The 16,090-nt window shown below is 39.9% G+C and overlaps 5 non-coding genes across 5 annotated transcripts; 4 read left to right on the top strand and 1 right to left on the bottom strand.

Moving 5' to 3' along the window:
- The first annotated feature begins 150 nt into the window (after positions 1–150).
- TRNAL-CAA (transfer RNA leucine (anticodon CAA)) lies at positions 151–261 on the top strand. Its single transcript has 2 exons — positions 151–188; positions 216–261. It is a non-coding gene; the product is annotated as a tRNA-Leu (tRNA).
- A 782-nt stretch (positions 262–1,043) lies between these two features.
- TRNAR-UCG (transfer RNA arginine (anticodon UCG)) lies at positions 1,044–1,116 on the bottom strand. Its single transcript has one exon. It is a non-coding gene; the product is annotated as a tRNA-Arg (tRNA).
- Positions 1,117–1,363: 247 nt separating this feature from the next.
- TRNAR-UCU (transfer RNA arginine (anticodon UCU)) lies at positions 1,364–1,450 on the top strand. Its single transcript is given in 2 exon segments — positions 1,364–1,400; positions 1,415–1,450. It is a non-coding gene; the product is annotated as a tRNA-Arg (tRNA).
- Positions 1,451–10,507: 9,057 nt separating this feature from the next.
- On the top strand, positions 10,508–10,595 carry TRNAR-UCU (transfer RNA arginine (anticodon UCU)). The gene is given in 2 exon segments: positions 10,508–10,544; positions 10,560–10,595. It is a non-coding gene; the product is annotated as a tRNA-Arg (tRNA).
- A 903-nt stretch (positions 10,596–11,498) lies between these two features.
- TRNAL-CAA (transfer RNA leucine (anticodon CAA)) lies at positions 11,499–11,609 on the top strand. Its single transcript has 2 exons — positions 11,499–11,536; positions 11,575–11,609. It is a non-coding gene; the product is annotated as a tRNA-Leu (tRNA).
- Positions 11,610–16,090: the final 4,481 nt, after the last annotated feature.

Below are 16,090 nucleotides of genomic sequence, written 5' to 3'. Positions count from 1 at the left end.
GCCTTCACATGCAGGATCTCAAGTCTGCTTACCCTGTGACTCTAATGAAGCCACTTTAAACCAATGCAGTGGCAAAAGGTCCCCTAAGAGCTAGTCCCTTGCCTTGAAACCATGTAAAAAAAATATCTTCTTTCGTTGCCACAGTAGCTTGTCAGGATGGCCGAGTGGTCTAAGGCGCCAGACTCAAGTAATGCTATCTTCTCTCTGTGAGGGTCTTCTGGTCTCCATGTGGAGGCGTGGGTTCAAATCCCACTTCTGACAGTCATCTCTTTTTGTGCTTTGAGCTTCGTTTAATTCAACAATTTTTTGAGAAAGAATCCAAGATTGAATTTAAGCGTTGAAAGAGTACATTGCAGAAGACATTGATTTCATAACATAAGACAGCAATGTACAATCTCTAGACTCGAAAGAACAGTAACCTGGGGATCTAAACCACCAGCAACCTCAAGACAACTCAAATCCGCAATCTTCCAATCCAAAGTCAGACACCTTACCCATTAAGCCACGAGGTCCAGACAGAAAGCGATAGTCTTATTCCGCACTTTGGAGAAAAGACATACCGAAAGAGTTGAAAATAACGACCCAGGTGTAGATACTTTCCAATAGCTGTCACATAGATTTCTTGGGGGAAATAGATTAGGAAGTGTACAACAGAAAATCAAGGGTGCCTGTGACTCTTATGGAGCCGCTTTGAGCCAAAGTCTTCATAACAATAGTTGGAAAAAGAATTAATGTTTGCTCAAAGTTTTTGAAAGAGTAAATTGCAGACAACTTTGATTGAATCAAATCTCACAACAACGCACTATCCGTAGAGGTACCGTGTAGGCCAAGATGGAGTTACATTCGGTGATCATATGGCACATTGAAAAAAAACACTTGAAATCTTAGTTTTGACATGTCTGCCTTTCATACCAAGAGGGACTAAAGATCTTGGGTGACACGTAACATGGAAAGAAACTGTTGAAATCTTAGTTTCCACTTGCCTGACATTCATTGATATGGAAGAACTCTAAAGAACAACGAAACCAAACCTCCATCAACTCCGACCACGAAGGGACTCGAACCCTCAAACTCCTGATCCGAAGTCAGACGCCTTATCCATTAGGCCACGCGGTCTGCATGTAACGTTTGCGAAAAAATGTGTGGATACGTTTCTCATAGAGCAACATAACTATATTTCCTTTACTTCACATGCCACAATATGCTTTTTATGACCACTGTCCTTCCTCTGACTGATGTTAATTAAGAACACGCAGACAAACATAGGACACAGAAACGAATAATGCATTTGAAACATCTATGTACGAAGGATTATGCGTGAGTCAGATAGGTGGTTTCATGACGTTTGCCGTCTACATATCGAGGCTCTGTGGCGCAATGGATAGCGCATTGGACTTCTAGCACTTGGCAAGGCATTCAAAGGTTGTGGGTTCAAGTCCCACCAGTGTTGTTATTTTTCCAGTGGTTGACTGCATTTGATGTTCTTGTTTAGTTGTAAGTTGCAATATCCACAAATTGTCTCTGAAAAATTTCTGTAATACTATTGACAGATCTTAATCTGACAGATTTTAATTGAAGCATTAAATTGTATTTCCAAATATCCACAATTTGTCTGTGAGAAATTATGGTAATCTGAAACAATAGAACTATCTAACACAAGTATGGAAAGCAGTTTAGCGCTCCGTTTGTAAGATTAAAGTTTTGATGCGAAAATAATGCCAATATTCAAAGGTTGTGGGTTCGAGTCCCACTAGAGTGGTGTTTTTTTTCCAGTGGTTGACTGCATTTGATGTACTTGTTTAGTTTTAGGTTGCAATATCCACAAATTGTCTCTGAAAAATGTCTGTAATAGAATTTACAGATTTTACTCTAGTGTGAAATGTGTTTCAGTAGTGGGCCCTGTGGCACATTATACAAAGGATGATCACATAGATTTCTTTGGGCAAAAAGATTAGGAAATTTCCAACAGAAAATCAAGGGTGCCCTGTGACTCTTATGGAGCCACTTGGAGCCAAAGTCTTCATAACAATAGTTGGAGAAAGAATTAAAGTTTGCTTTTAAGTGTTTGAAACAGTACATCGCAATCAACTTTGATTTCATTAAAGGTGTTGGCAACGCACAATACGTAGAAGAACCCTGCATGCCCAGAGGGCGATAAGTTTGGTGGTCATATGGCACATCAAAAAACACATGTGAAATCTTAGCCTTCACATGCAGGATCTCAAGTCTGCTTACCCTGTGACTCTAATGAAGCCACTTTAAACCAATGCAGTGGCAAAAGGTCCCCTAAGAGCTAGTCCCTTGCCTTGAAACCATGTAAAAAAATATCTACTTTCTTAACAGCAGTAGCTTGTCAAGATGGCTGAGTGGTCTAAGGCTCCAGTCTCAAGAATGCTATCTTCTCTCTGCGAGGGTCTTCTAGTCTCCATGTGGAGGCGTGGGATCAAATCCCCCTTCTGACAGTCATCTTTCTTTTGAGCTTCATTTAATTCAACAATTTTTTGAGATCCAAGACTGAATTTAAGCGTTGAAAGAGTACATTGCAGAAGACATTGATTTCATAACATAAGACAGCAATGTACAATCTCTAGACTCAAAAGAACAGTAACCTGGGGATCTAAATCACCAGCAACCTCAAGACAACTCAAATCCGCAATCTTCCAATCCAAAGTCAGACACCTTACCAATTAAGCAACGAGGTCTGGACGGAACGCGAGAGTCTTATTCCGCACTTTGGAGACAAGACATACCGAAAGAGGTGAAAATAACGACCCAGGTGTAGATACTTTCCAATAGCTGTCACATAGATTTCTTGGGGGAAAGAGATTAGGAAGTGTACAACAGAAAATCAAGGGTGCCTGTGACTCTTATGGAGCCGCTTTGAGCCAAAGTCTTCATAACAATAGTTGGAAAAAGAAGATTAAAAAAAACTGGACGGTGGTGTGATGACGTGAGACCCTCACGGGGTGGAGCGTTGGAGCGTGCGGGATGAACTTCAGGTGATGGCGTCCTGCGATCTGCCTCCCCGGTATGCCTGACGATCTTGCTGCGAACTCTCAGCGTGTGGCTAGCGTACGGTTTCTTCCCCCGGCTTCCTTGGAAGTTCTTCGGTTGCAGCAACCCCGGGAGAACATCCTGAGGTGTAGCAGCTACCGATTGATGCTCCATATTGAAGGACTCGGCTATGTTGCCGTTATGCTGGAAGCTGGAATGAGACCGAGAGAAATCTAATATTTGGCGGGGAAACGCGCTACAGATTTTTGATCCTGAGGAGCTGTGGCAGGTGTCCGAGTGGGATCTTCAGAGTTCCTGGAAATCGTCAAAAGTACTTTCTATTTATTTATTTATTTATTTATTTATTTTTGGATCAAGATTGGAATTATTTTTTGGAACCTGTCTATATTACAATCATGATGGTGGAGGACATTCTAATTTGGTAACAGATCTAGGGATATTTCCATTGAAAAAAGAAAAGGAAAAGGGAAAAAATGTATGATTATACTAATATATTGAAAGTACTATAATCATGTTGGAAACAGACTTTATAACTTAATCATGTTGGAAAACAGACTTTATAATTTAATCAAGCTACACAGGAGTAAGAAAATTGATCCCTTTATATGAATTCAACTTTACCAATCATGCTATCAATCATGCTATCAATTATGTTATCAACCTATTATCTATACACATGAATTCAGATTTGGATGGAATTAACTGATCCAGTTTATCTCCACTACGTGATACGGCTTGCGTCTTCTAATCATGTTGAAATCTAATTTAAATTATTAATTATTATAATTATGCTGGAATAGGACACCTTAATCTAATCAAGCTTGGAAGGAGGTGAAATTTGATTTGTCTCTGTGATTCTAATCAACTAGTGGATCATGGTCTATATATAAATTATTGATTTTGGGATCATATATTTTGATTCATATTTTGACACATACTTCACTAATGAATTTTGACACATACTTCACTAATGAATTTATAAAATTTTGATTATCACTCAATACTTGAACTGTGGTTATAAGAAGAAAAAAAAAGAAAGAAAGAAAAAAAAAAACAAGGAAAAGGAGAGGGAAAAAAAAGTAAAAAAGAAAAAAAAAAAGAAAAAAAATATAGTCATAATCTTTTTATTTGTTTATTTCGATATTTACAATAATAAAGAGGACACGATGGCGTCAAAAAGAGAGGATCCAAAATCAAAAAAAAGAGAGAAAAGAGATCTAGACCAAAAAAAAGAAAAAAAGATTTCTATGCTATTTTCACCCCAGGTTCATAGGAAAATGGAGGAATCTGTGTGCTTATCTGATTCCACTATTGATGAAATTGGAAGACACTCTTTAAGTCCTGCAGCACAATCTACTCAAATGATTACCAAAGAATATTTGCAATTATGTATGGAATCTCAGCTGAACTCATTTAAAGATGAACTCATGAAAGTGAACATGGAGTGGAAAAGTGAATTTAAAAAAACGCAAGAATGTTTCAATCTAATTATGCAAAAGAATGAGTTTCTTGAATTAGAGTTAAAATCAATTAAAGATGACCTTAACCATAAAGAGAACATCATAAGAAACCTGGAACAAAAATTAAATGACGCCGAGGATCGCACACGCAGGAAGAACTTAAGGATACATGGCATTTCGGATTATATTAAGCAGGGCTCTATCAGAACGTATTTGAAAGAATTGTTTTTAGATATGGGCATCCGTGATGTTGATAGAGACGATATGATTGAACGTGTACACAGAACGTTAAAACCAAAGAATCTTGCTGAAGGAAAACCCAGAGATATAATTATTCGCTTCTCAACTTTCTTTATACGATACAAAATATTATTGGCAACAAGTAAATATGTTCCGAAAGTAGATGAATTTCAAAACTTAATGTTCTTTCAAGATCTCTCTCTATTTACTAGACAAAAGAGATTTGAATTTAAAGAAGTGACCAAGATTTTGAGAGAGCAAAATATTAGATACTCGTGGGGATTCCCAGTAAAATTGTTTATTATGTCCGCTCAGCATCAACCAGTTAAGCTATCAACGGTTGATGAAGCTAGGAGTTGGCTTAAAGGAAATGTAGTACATGGTTTGCAATAATAATCTCGCGGATGCGCGACTTCTGGGGGGGGATTTTTTTTTTTTTTTTTAGTGTGTGTTATTTATACAAAATTATATAGGTGTAATCTCATATTATATGGTTTTTGAAGGAGTGTAGGAGGAATATTCACTTGTGCTATTATTAAACTACAGGTATTGGTGAATTAATGGATTTGAAGGGTATGTACATATGCAATAATGATATAATTTAATCCACACTTAGTTTTAAAAAAAATTTTAATTAGATATAAAGCATTTTACCATTTGGAGTATGGTGTGTCTAATTTCACGATATATGCCACTTAACACATAATTATACTTATAATTTAAATCTTTTATATTTTTACGGGATCTTATTTCCCTAAGATATCTTTATTGATCACTTAGGATTAATTTTGGCATAGACAAGATTAATATGATTAACTGCCAAATACACTAGTTTTTTTTTTTTTGTTTATTTTATTTTTTTTCGTTTTTTTTTTGTTTTTTTTTTTCCCCCTCACCCATTTGGTCTATTTATTATTCTTTCCTCAATATAGATTAGTTCCCGTATAGCTCCTCAACAAGGTGGAGTTACTATGTCCTGGGAGAATGTTGGGTTTTTTCTCCGATGTTTGGATAGTATTTGGGCTTCCATTAATTTTTGTAAATTGTGTTATTTGTGTGTGGATGTAGGATGTATGGATTGTGAGGGTGTCAAGCCTTATCAGGTTTATGTTAGTTATAATAACCATCCGAAACATGGAAGATCTATTTAAGATTATTTTGTTGAATGTTCAAGGTTTAAATCTGCCTCATAACAGATATTCGCTATTCAATTATATAAATAATCATCATATAGACATATGTTGCGTCCAAGAAACACATTTGAAAAATGCAGATATCTACAGACTGAACAATAAAAGATATATGGTGCTTGAACATTCATCGTTACCTAGCAGGAAAAAGCGAGGTGTAGCTATCCTAATCTCAAATAAAATTAAAGTTGAGTTGATCTATAAGCAGAAGGATTCTCACGCTAGATATGTTTTCATAGTGTGTAAATTAGACGAGAGATTATTTTCTATTTTGAATATATATGCACCTAATTATAAACAGAACCATTTCTTAAATGGCACACTACAAAAAATTCAGAAATATACCCAGGGAACCTTTTTGTGTATGGGGGACTTTAATTGTGCTCCTGATGCAGTATTGGACACTCCCAGTCCCCGAGGTAGAACTCCTAACAGAAATCAAGTTAATTTATCTAATGCTTTCAGTATTACTCTTGGTAAATATAAACTCTATGACATTTGGAGGACGTTGAGACCGGCAGACAAAGATTATACCTTTTTTTCGGGTCGACATAAGACTTTTTCACGTATAGATCTTATATTAACTACAGCGAACGTGATTTCAGATTGTAAGCGCATTAGTATAGGAAATGCAGCCTGGACAGATCATGATCCAGTTTGTCTGGAAATAGAAAAGAAATTTCATTTGACTTTACGCCCTTGGATAAATGAATCATCATTAGGCTGTAAGGATTCTCTTGATTACATTTCCCAGACGACCACTCAGTTTTTTCTTGAGAATTTGACGCATAATATGAGTCTGGGTAATATCTGGTGCGCTTATAAATGTGTCTTGAGAGGATATTTAATTAAAAAAGATGCATATAATAGGAAAAAAGGAAAAGAAAAATTGTCTGATCTATATATTTCATTGAGTAATTTAAAAAGGAAGTGCGGTCAATCTCATGGAGAACAAGACATTATGAATATGATTAAAATCAAAAAAGAAATTGAGGACCGTTTAATAAGTAAAGCAAATTATAATTTGATTAAGTTAAAGCAAAAATTCTACTACGCTGGGAACCGGGCAGAGAAACAGCTTACCAACCAATTAAAAAATAGAAATTTAAAAAATCGAATTCTTAAACTTATAGATGGGGATAAATATATTTCTAGTCCTGATAATATTGGGACATCTTTTGGTAAGTTTGATACATCCCTGTATAATATTGTAGGTCAATCCCAAGATGATGTACAGATGAGACAATATCTGCAGGACTCCAGATTGCCGAAGTTGACTGATACATTGATAGAACAATTGGACGCTCCCTTTTTGGAGAGTGAAGTAAATGTAGCGATAAAAAAACTAAAAGTACGTAAAGCTCCTGGTCCCGACGGATATACAGCACTGTTTTATAAAAAACTGTCCAAATTGATAGTTCCGCACCTAACAAGTATGTTCAACGAAATCAGCGCAAATAAGTCCTTTCCTAATGGCATGTTGGAGGCTATTATTCTTCCTATACCTAAAGCTGGGAAAGAGTGCTTGAAAGTGTCCGATTATAGGCCAATCTCTTTGATTAATTTGGATACTAAAATATACTCTTCAATACTAGCTGCCCGTTTAAAACCATTGTGCCCACAGTTAATTTGTAGAGATCAGTCTGGCTTTATAAAAGGAAGACAATCTAGTGATAATGTCCGTAAGATTATTGACATAGTAGAATATGTAACCACTCATGAAATTTCATCAATCCTCTTGGCTTTGGACGCGGAAAAGGCCTTTGACCGGGTTAACTGGACCTTCTTAGAACAGACATTGAGGTCTTATGGCTTTGGTGAAGGCTTTATTCGAGCTGTTATGGCGTTGTATACAACACCAACCGCAATGGTAGTTGGTCAAGGCTTTAAATCTGAACGTTTTAGATTAAATAACGGGACTCGACAAGGTTGCCCATTGGCACCTTTGCTATATATTCTCACATTAGAACCATTAGCTTCGAGAATTAGACTCAATAAAAGCATTAAAGGAATAAGAATTGGTGATTTGGAAAATAAACTTTGTCTATACGCGGATGACATATTACTATCTCTGTATGATCCGTTAAATTCAGTTGATCATTTGATGGCCGAAATTAATTTATTTAGCAGCTTCTCGAATTATAAATTGAATATCACAAAAACACAAGCTGTAATGATGAATATCTCGGCTTCATCAAAAACTAGCATTGAGGAATCCTTCGAATTCTCTTGGGCGACCGATAAAATCGACTACCTGGGGGTTGTAATCCCAATCAAGATTTCGGAAATTATAGAAGTTAACTTTAGTAAATTACGAGATGAATTGATTAAGCAAATTAAAGAGTGGAAAGGCCTTTTTATTTCTTGGCTTGGTAGAATGAATGTCATTAGATCCTATATAGTCCCCAAATGGTTATATCTTCTTCAAATGATTCCGGTCAGGCTCCCGTTGTTAGATTGGTTTGTGATTGAGCAAGAGCTGACAGGCTTCTCAAATCTGGAATGCATACTTTGGCTACATCATTTTAAGCTTAAATCAATTAGAAATAACCTACCAATTACTCTCCATAGTTCTATGGAGTTTTGGGAGTATATTAAGCCTTGATTAGGCCTCCGTAATAAAATAGTTTCAACAGCTCCGCTTGAAACTCTCCAGTATAATATCTCCCAATTAAATTTGAGAAACTGGACCAACTATAGGAATAAAAGGATTATAGATATTTTGATACAGGATAAAACAAAAACGTTCTCTCAGCTCTCAGAGGAATTTGAATTCGGCAATCTGGAGTCCTTCAATGTCTTTAGGATAACTTTCTATGTTAGATCTCATTTGTATGTGCAGTCCTCATCTATTTTGAGTCAAAAGATCTGCGATATGTTTTCTACAGAAATTATTCTAAAAAGCCTAAAAAAGTGGTATATACTGCTTGAAGAAATAGAAACTCCCCTTGTTCATATTGCATTAAAATCATGGCAATCAGACTTAAAGTGTCTGATAGATTTAAATATATGGATTGGTAGTTTATTTGAAATTAATAAAATTTTGCATTGCCTCAACATGATTGAACTGCATTACAAGATAATGTGGAGATGGTATATAACCCCGGTGACACAGTGTAAATTTTATTATAATGCGTCCCCTCTCTGTTGGAGATGCCGTTCTTCTTTAGGATCATTCTCCCATATCTGGTGGGAATGCCCACAGATCCAAAGTATTTGGCAAGATATATTTAAGCTCATTTCTGATACTTTAAATCAAAACATAGCACCTACTATGCGAAGAGCCCTACTACATTTTGATTTAAACGGATTTCGATTTAACCAAAGGGCTTTTATAGTACAATGCTTGCTAGCCATGAAGATAATTTTAGCTAGACAATGGCTACAATCATTATCTATTTCTTTGTATCATGTGGTGAATCAAATCAGCCATCAATGTTTGATGGAACGTGGCTTTTTTCTATCTCACCAGTGTTTACAGAAATTCCATAACATCTGGAGACCGTGGCTGACTCGGCACCCTGACATTCTCCCAAATTTATAACATAACGTATAAACATACTGATTATATCAACTTGGCTTGACAGTTTGAATGTATTGTATGGATGGTTTGTTGGTGATTCTTTTTTTCTTGTGTTTTTTTTTGGTTTTTTGGGGTTTTTTTTTGTTTTTCTTCTTTTTCTCGTTGTGGGGTATAGACTGGGAAGTTTTGCTGTAATCCCGGTCTAATTGTGTTGTATATGTTTTATATTGCAATTTTAGACGCATCAATAACGTATATATACAAAGTAGAAAAACTTGTTCCATTCTCTGTAAGTGGAATGATGAATATCTGCACATATATGCTGCTATATTTATAAGTGGAATGATGAATATATGTATACATATGCTGCTATATTTATTATCGGCACTTTCTGCTTATATATATGTTTTTCTTTATATTGTATGTGATGTGGTCTAATAAAAAAAAAAAAAAAAATAAGTTTTTGAAAGAGTAAATTGCAGACAACTTTGATTGAATAAAATCTCGCAACAACGCACTATCCGTAGAGGTACCGTGTAGGCCAAGATGGGGTTACATTCGGTGATCATATGGCACATTGAAAAAAAACACTTGAAATCTTAGTTTTGACATGTCTGCCTTTCATACCAAGAGGGACTAAAGATCTTGGGTGACACGTAACATGGAAAGAAACTATTGAAATCTTAGTTTCCACTTCCCTGACATTCATTGATATCGAAGAACTTTTAAGAACAACAGAACCAAACCTCCAGCAACTCCAACCATGAAGGGACTCGAACCCTCAATCTTCTGATCCGAAGTCAGATGCCTTATCCATTAGGCCACGCAGTCTGCATGTAAAGTTTGAGAAAAAAATGTGTGGATACGTTTCTCATAGAGAAACATAACTATATTTCCTTTACTTCACATGGCACAATATGCTTTTTATGACCACTGTCCTTCCTCTGACTGATGTTAATTAAGAACACGCAGACAAACATAGGACACAGAAACGACTAATGCATTTGAAACATCTATGTACGAAGGATTATGCGTGAGTCAGATAGGTGGATTCATGACGTTTTCTGACTTCATATCTAGGCTCTGTGGCGCAATGGATAGCGCATTGGACTTCTAGCACTTGAGCAAGGCATTCAAAGGTTGTGGGTTCGAGTCCCACCTGAGTTGTTGTTTTTCCAGTGGTTGACTGCATTTGATGTTCTTGTTTAGTTGTAAGTTGCAATATCCACAAATTGTCTCTGAAAAATTTCTGTAATACTATTGACAGATCTTAATCTGACAGATTTTAATTGAAGCATTAAATTGTATTTCCAAATATCCACAATTTGTTTGTGAGAAATTATGGTAATCTGAAACAATAGAACTATCTAACACAAGTGTGGAAAGCAGTTTAGCGCTCCGTTTGTAAGATTAAAGTTTTGATGCGAAAATAATGCCAATATTCAAAGGTTGTGGGTTCGAGTCCCACTAGAGTGGTGTTTTTTTTCCAGTGGTTGACTGCATTTGATGTGCTTGTTTAGTTTTAGGTTGCAATATCCACAAATTGTCTCTGAAAAATGTCTGTAATACAATTTACAGATTTTACTCTAGTGTGAAATGTGTTTCAGTAGTGGGCCCTGTGGCACATTATACAAAGGATGATCACATAGATTTCTTTGGGCAAAAAGATTAGGAAATGTACAACAGAAAATCAAGGGTGCCCTGTGACTCTTATGGAGCCACTTGGAGCCAAAGTCTTCATAACAATAGTTGGAGATAGAATTAAAGTTTGCCTTTAAGTGTTTGAAACAGTACATCGCAATCAACTTTGATTTCATTAAAGGTGGTGGCAACGCACAATACGTAGAAGAACCCTGCATGCCCAGGGGGCGATAAGTTTGGTGGACATATGGCACATCAAAAAACACATGTGAAATCTTAGCCTTCACATGCAGGATCTCAAGTCTGCTTACCCTGTGACTCTAATGAAGCCACTTTAAACCAATGTAGTGGAAAAAGGTCCCCTAAGAGCTAGTCCCTTGCCTTGAAACCATGTAAAAAAAATATCTTCTTTCGTAGCAGCAGTAGCTTGTCAGGATGGCCGAGTGGTCTAAGGCGCCAGATTCAAGTAATGCTATATTCTCTTTGTGAGGGTCTTCTCGTCTCCATGTGGAGGCGTGGGTTCAAAACCCACTTCTGACAGTCATCTCTTTTTGTGCTTTGAGCTTCGTTTAATTCAACAATTTTTTGAGAAAGAATCCAAGATTGAATTTAACCGTTGAAAGAGTACATTGCAGAAGACATTGATTTCATAACATAAGACAGCAATGTACAATCTCTAGACTCAAAACACAGTAACCTGGGGATCTAAACTAGACTTGGGCACCAGGGGGCTCTTCGTGTTCGTCTTCGTGCTCATCTTCGGGGAAAAAAAAATCTTCGTATTCCGCGAATATTCGCCCGTTCCTGTCTTCTCTTCGGGCGAATATTCGCGGACATTCTTCGTGCTCGTTTAATCTTCGTTTTCCTCCTGGTTGCCTAGCAGGGGTTAATACGGGGTTAATAACACATCACAGCAGCAGCAGCTGCCGTGAAGGTACGTGTGTGCAGCTCTATTGGTCGTTTCGGCAGGGGGCTGGTCTGGCATCAACGAGTGAATTGCAGAACTGCAGAATGCACTTCATTCGTTGATGGCAGGCGAGCCCCCTGCCGAAACGACCAATAGAGTTGCACACACATACCGAGGTGTACTGTCCATAGATGTTTAATAAAAGAATAGGGAATATTTTACATTTTTAAATTGATTTTGGACCACTTTACATGCCTAACATTTGCTACCTATTTACAATGGCATACTTTGCAACAACCCAACTTACTTATTGGACAGGACTGGAAAATAGCAGGACTGTCCACCAAAATCTTGGGTGTGTTGGCAGGTATGCTGATGGAAAAATGTTGGACAAGAACTAAAAAATAGCTTAGGGTTAATGTACGGTTATGTTTAAGATTAGTAGCAGTGCACTGGTTTGGTTAAAGATGGATTATGTCTAAATAATAATAATTTAATTTTAATGTTTTTTTTTTAAAAAAAATAGGGGTTTATTTAAATGTATTTTAAAGTTAGATTTATTATTTAGTACTTGATTATATTTATTAAATGTTTATAGTAGCGTTACCTACCGAGCTATAACTACCTATGTGTATTTGCATTTTGCATACCTAGTTTAGCTAAATTAGATGGGACAGGACTGGAAAAAAGCAGGACTGTCCCTGAAAAAGTTGGGTCTGTTGGCAGGTATGTGGATGGAAAAATGTTATAGGGTGAAGTGTGAGTTATAGTGTTAATGTAATGCTATTAGTGAGTGAAGGCCAGGGCAAATAACAAGGAAAAGGTCCTTGTGTTTTGTGCATTGTAAGTGTGTGTGTATGTGTGTTATGTGTGATGTCACTGTGTGTTATATGTGTTATATGTGTTATTGTGTGTGTTATGTTTGGTTGGTTGTGTATCAGAAGGAAAATAATGAAATGGAAAAGGAAATGGGAAAGGCAAATGAGTGGGCAATTGGCGACCCGCTCACCTGTTTCACCCCAGGGCAAAGCACCCAAACACTGTCAGTCTTAGACGTTTGGCAGCAGACTTCCAGAGCTCAGACACAAGGCCCTAGCGTAAGCTGGCCACTCCGGCGGAGGTAGCAGGCGTTGCCACACCGCAAACAGAGGCAGCCAGGGGGGAGAAACTGCCCTTACCATTAGGGACATTTTGGGCATGACTCTAGCCAGGAAGCGAACTGGCAGAGAAGAGATGCTGGCACCACCACCAGCAGCAGCATTGAAAAGGCGAATGAGTGGGCAATTGGCGACCCACTCACCTGTTTCACCCCAGGGCAAAGCACCCAAACACTGTCAGTCTTAGACGTTTGGCAGCAGACTTCCAGAGCTCAGACACAAGGCCCTAGCGTAAGCTGGCCACTCCGGCGGAGGTAGCAGGCGTTGCCACACCGCAGACAGAGGCAGCCAGGGGGGAGAAACTGCCCTTACAATTAGGGACATTTTGGGCATGACTCTAGCCAGGAAGCGAACTGGCAGAGAAGAGATGCTGGCACCACCACCACCACCAGCAGCAGCATTGAAAAATGGGAAAGGCGAATGAGTGGGCAATTGGCGACCCACTCACCTGTTTCACCCCAGGGCAAAGCACCCAAAGACTGTCAGTCTTAGACGTTTGGCAGCAGACTTCCAGAGCTCAGACACTAGGCCCTAGCGTAAGCTGGCCACTCCGGCGGAGGTAGCAGGCGTTGCCACACCGCAGACAGAGGCAGCCAGGGGGGAGAAACTGCCCTTACCATTAGGGACATTTGATTCATGACACTAGCCAGGAAGCGAACTGGCATCGAAGAGACACTGGCACCACCACCAGCAGCAGCAGCAGCAGAATTGGGAAAGGCGAATGAGTGGGCAATTGGCGACCCACTCACCTGTTTCACCCCAGAGCAAAGCATCCAAACACTGTCAGTCCTTGGCGTTTGGGAGCGGACTTCCAGAGCTCAGACACAAGGCCCTAGCGTAAGCTGGCTACATTGGCGGAGGTAGCAGGCGTTGCCACACCGCAGCAAGTGCAACCAGGGGGGAGAAACTGCCCTTACCATAAGGGACATTTGAGGCATGACACTAGCCAGGAAGCGAACTGGCAGAGAAGAGACACTGGCACCACCACCAGCAGCAGCAGCATTGGAAAAGGCGAATGAGTGGGCAATTGACGACCCGCTCACCTGTTTCACCCCAGGGCAAAGCATCCAAGCACTGTCAGTCCTTGGCGTTTGGGAGCAGACCTACAGAACTCAGACACAAGGCCCTAGCGTAAGCTGGCTACACCGGCGGAGGTAGCAGGCGTTGCCACACCGCAGCAAGTGCAACCAGGGGGGAGAAACTACCCTTACCATCAGGGACATTCGAGGCATGACACTAGCCAGGAAGCGAACTGGCATTGAAGAGAGACACTGGCACCACCACCAGCAGCAGCAGAATTGGGAAAGGCGAATGAGTGGGCAATTGACGACCCGCTCACCTGTTTCACCCCAGGGCAAAGCATCCAAGCACTGTCAGTCCTTGGCGTTTGGGAGCAGACCTACAGAACTCAGACACAAGGCCCTAGCATAAGCTAGCTACACCGGCGGAGGTAGCAGGCGTTGCCACACCGCAGCAAGTGCAACCAGGGGGGAGAAACTACCCTTTCCATTAGGGACATCTGAGGCATGATTTCAGCCAGGAAGCGAACTGGCAAAAGATACTGGCACCACCACCAGCAGCAGCGTTGGAAACGGAAAAAGGTGAATGAGTGGGCAATTGACGACCCACTCACCTGTTTCACCCCAGGGCAAAGCATCCAAAGACTGTCAGTCCTAGGCGTTTGGGAGCGGACTTACAGAGCTCAGACACTAGGCCCTAGCGTAAATTGGCTACACCAGCGGAGGTAGCAGGCATTGCCACACCGCAGCAAGTGCAACCAGGGGGAGAAACTACCTTAAACATTAGAGAGAAAAAATGTAACTTTCCAAGCTAAGAGCTGGGTAACCCAATTTGGGCAGATTGAATTTAAGAAAGGCAATCTGCTCCATCAGATGAGGTGCCATGCGTGAGCGCTGTGGACTCAGTATGTTTCCAGTCATAGAAAACACGCGCTCACTTTGAACAGTGGTTGGCGGACATGATAGAAGCTGCTGCGCAACCCATGAGAGTGCAGGCCACACACTCTTCTTTTCATCCCAGTAGCTAAGAGGATCAACATTAGGAGCAGAAGGAACTTCACAGAGGTAAAGTTTGACCATTTCAGCAGCACTACTCTCCTTTCTGCTGCTAGCTCTGTCAGATGGTCCAACTATACTGCCAAGTGCCTCTTCCCAAAACGCAGCTGCTCCACTCAGCTGTGTTGTGCTGCTTGTGGCACTGCTGCTGATGCTGCTGCTAGGGGTAGCAGACCACATCATCTCTTCCTCCTCCTGCACCTCACCCTCCTCGGACAGCATTCCCATTTTACGCTGCCAGTCACGCACCTTGTTGACCAATTGCTCCCGGTAGCTACTGAGAACATTGAATTTCAAAGCTAGCTTTCCCTTAATTCTTGGATCACAAAGGCACGCTAGCATCATTTCGGGACTCTCTTCCATTCGCTTGCGAAGGTGTACTTTTAGCAGATCCTTCAGCTTCCTGACTATGGCTGCTACGTCAGGATGTAGAGTGCCACCTTGAACAGCCTCACGGTTTCCAAGGAACACATCCATCTTGCTGCCTAGATGGGAGAACACTGGGATTACCTGGGCCAGACTGGCAGTGTTTGAGCTTAAATTTTCTGTGGCATCCCTGAATGGTTTAAGGACTGCCACTAGCTGGGCGATCACTGTCCAATCCTCCCTATTCAATGGAGAGGTAATCCCAATATTGTGCTCTGAGGCAAGATTATGGATTGCCCTCTGCTGCTCCAAAATCCTCTCTAGCATGTCTAACGTGGAGTTCCACCGTGTACTGACATCCTGACGTAGGCAGTGTACGGGAAGACCTGACCTCTCTTGCTCTTCCCTCAAAAGTTGGCTAGCCTTAACACTATGGTGAAAGTGCCCAGCGATCTTTCTGCAGCGGGACAGAACTACTGCTGCCACATTAGTTCCTTCTGACATTGCTGCCTTCAC

Source organism: Sceloporus occidentalis, unplaced genomic scaffold (assembly GCF_023333645.1).
Source record: "Sceloporus occidentalis isolate IW3139 unplaced genomic scaffold, rSceOcc1.0.p SCAF_102, whole genome shotgun sequence".
In the NCBI taxonomy this organism is placed as follows: domain Eukaryota; kingdom Metazoa; phylum Chordata; class Lepidosauria; order Squamata; family Phrynosomatidae; genus Sceloporus; species Sceloporus occidentalis.
Note: the sequence above shows the minus strand (reverse complement) of the source record. Positions and strands in the feature narration are given on the sequence as shown.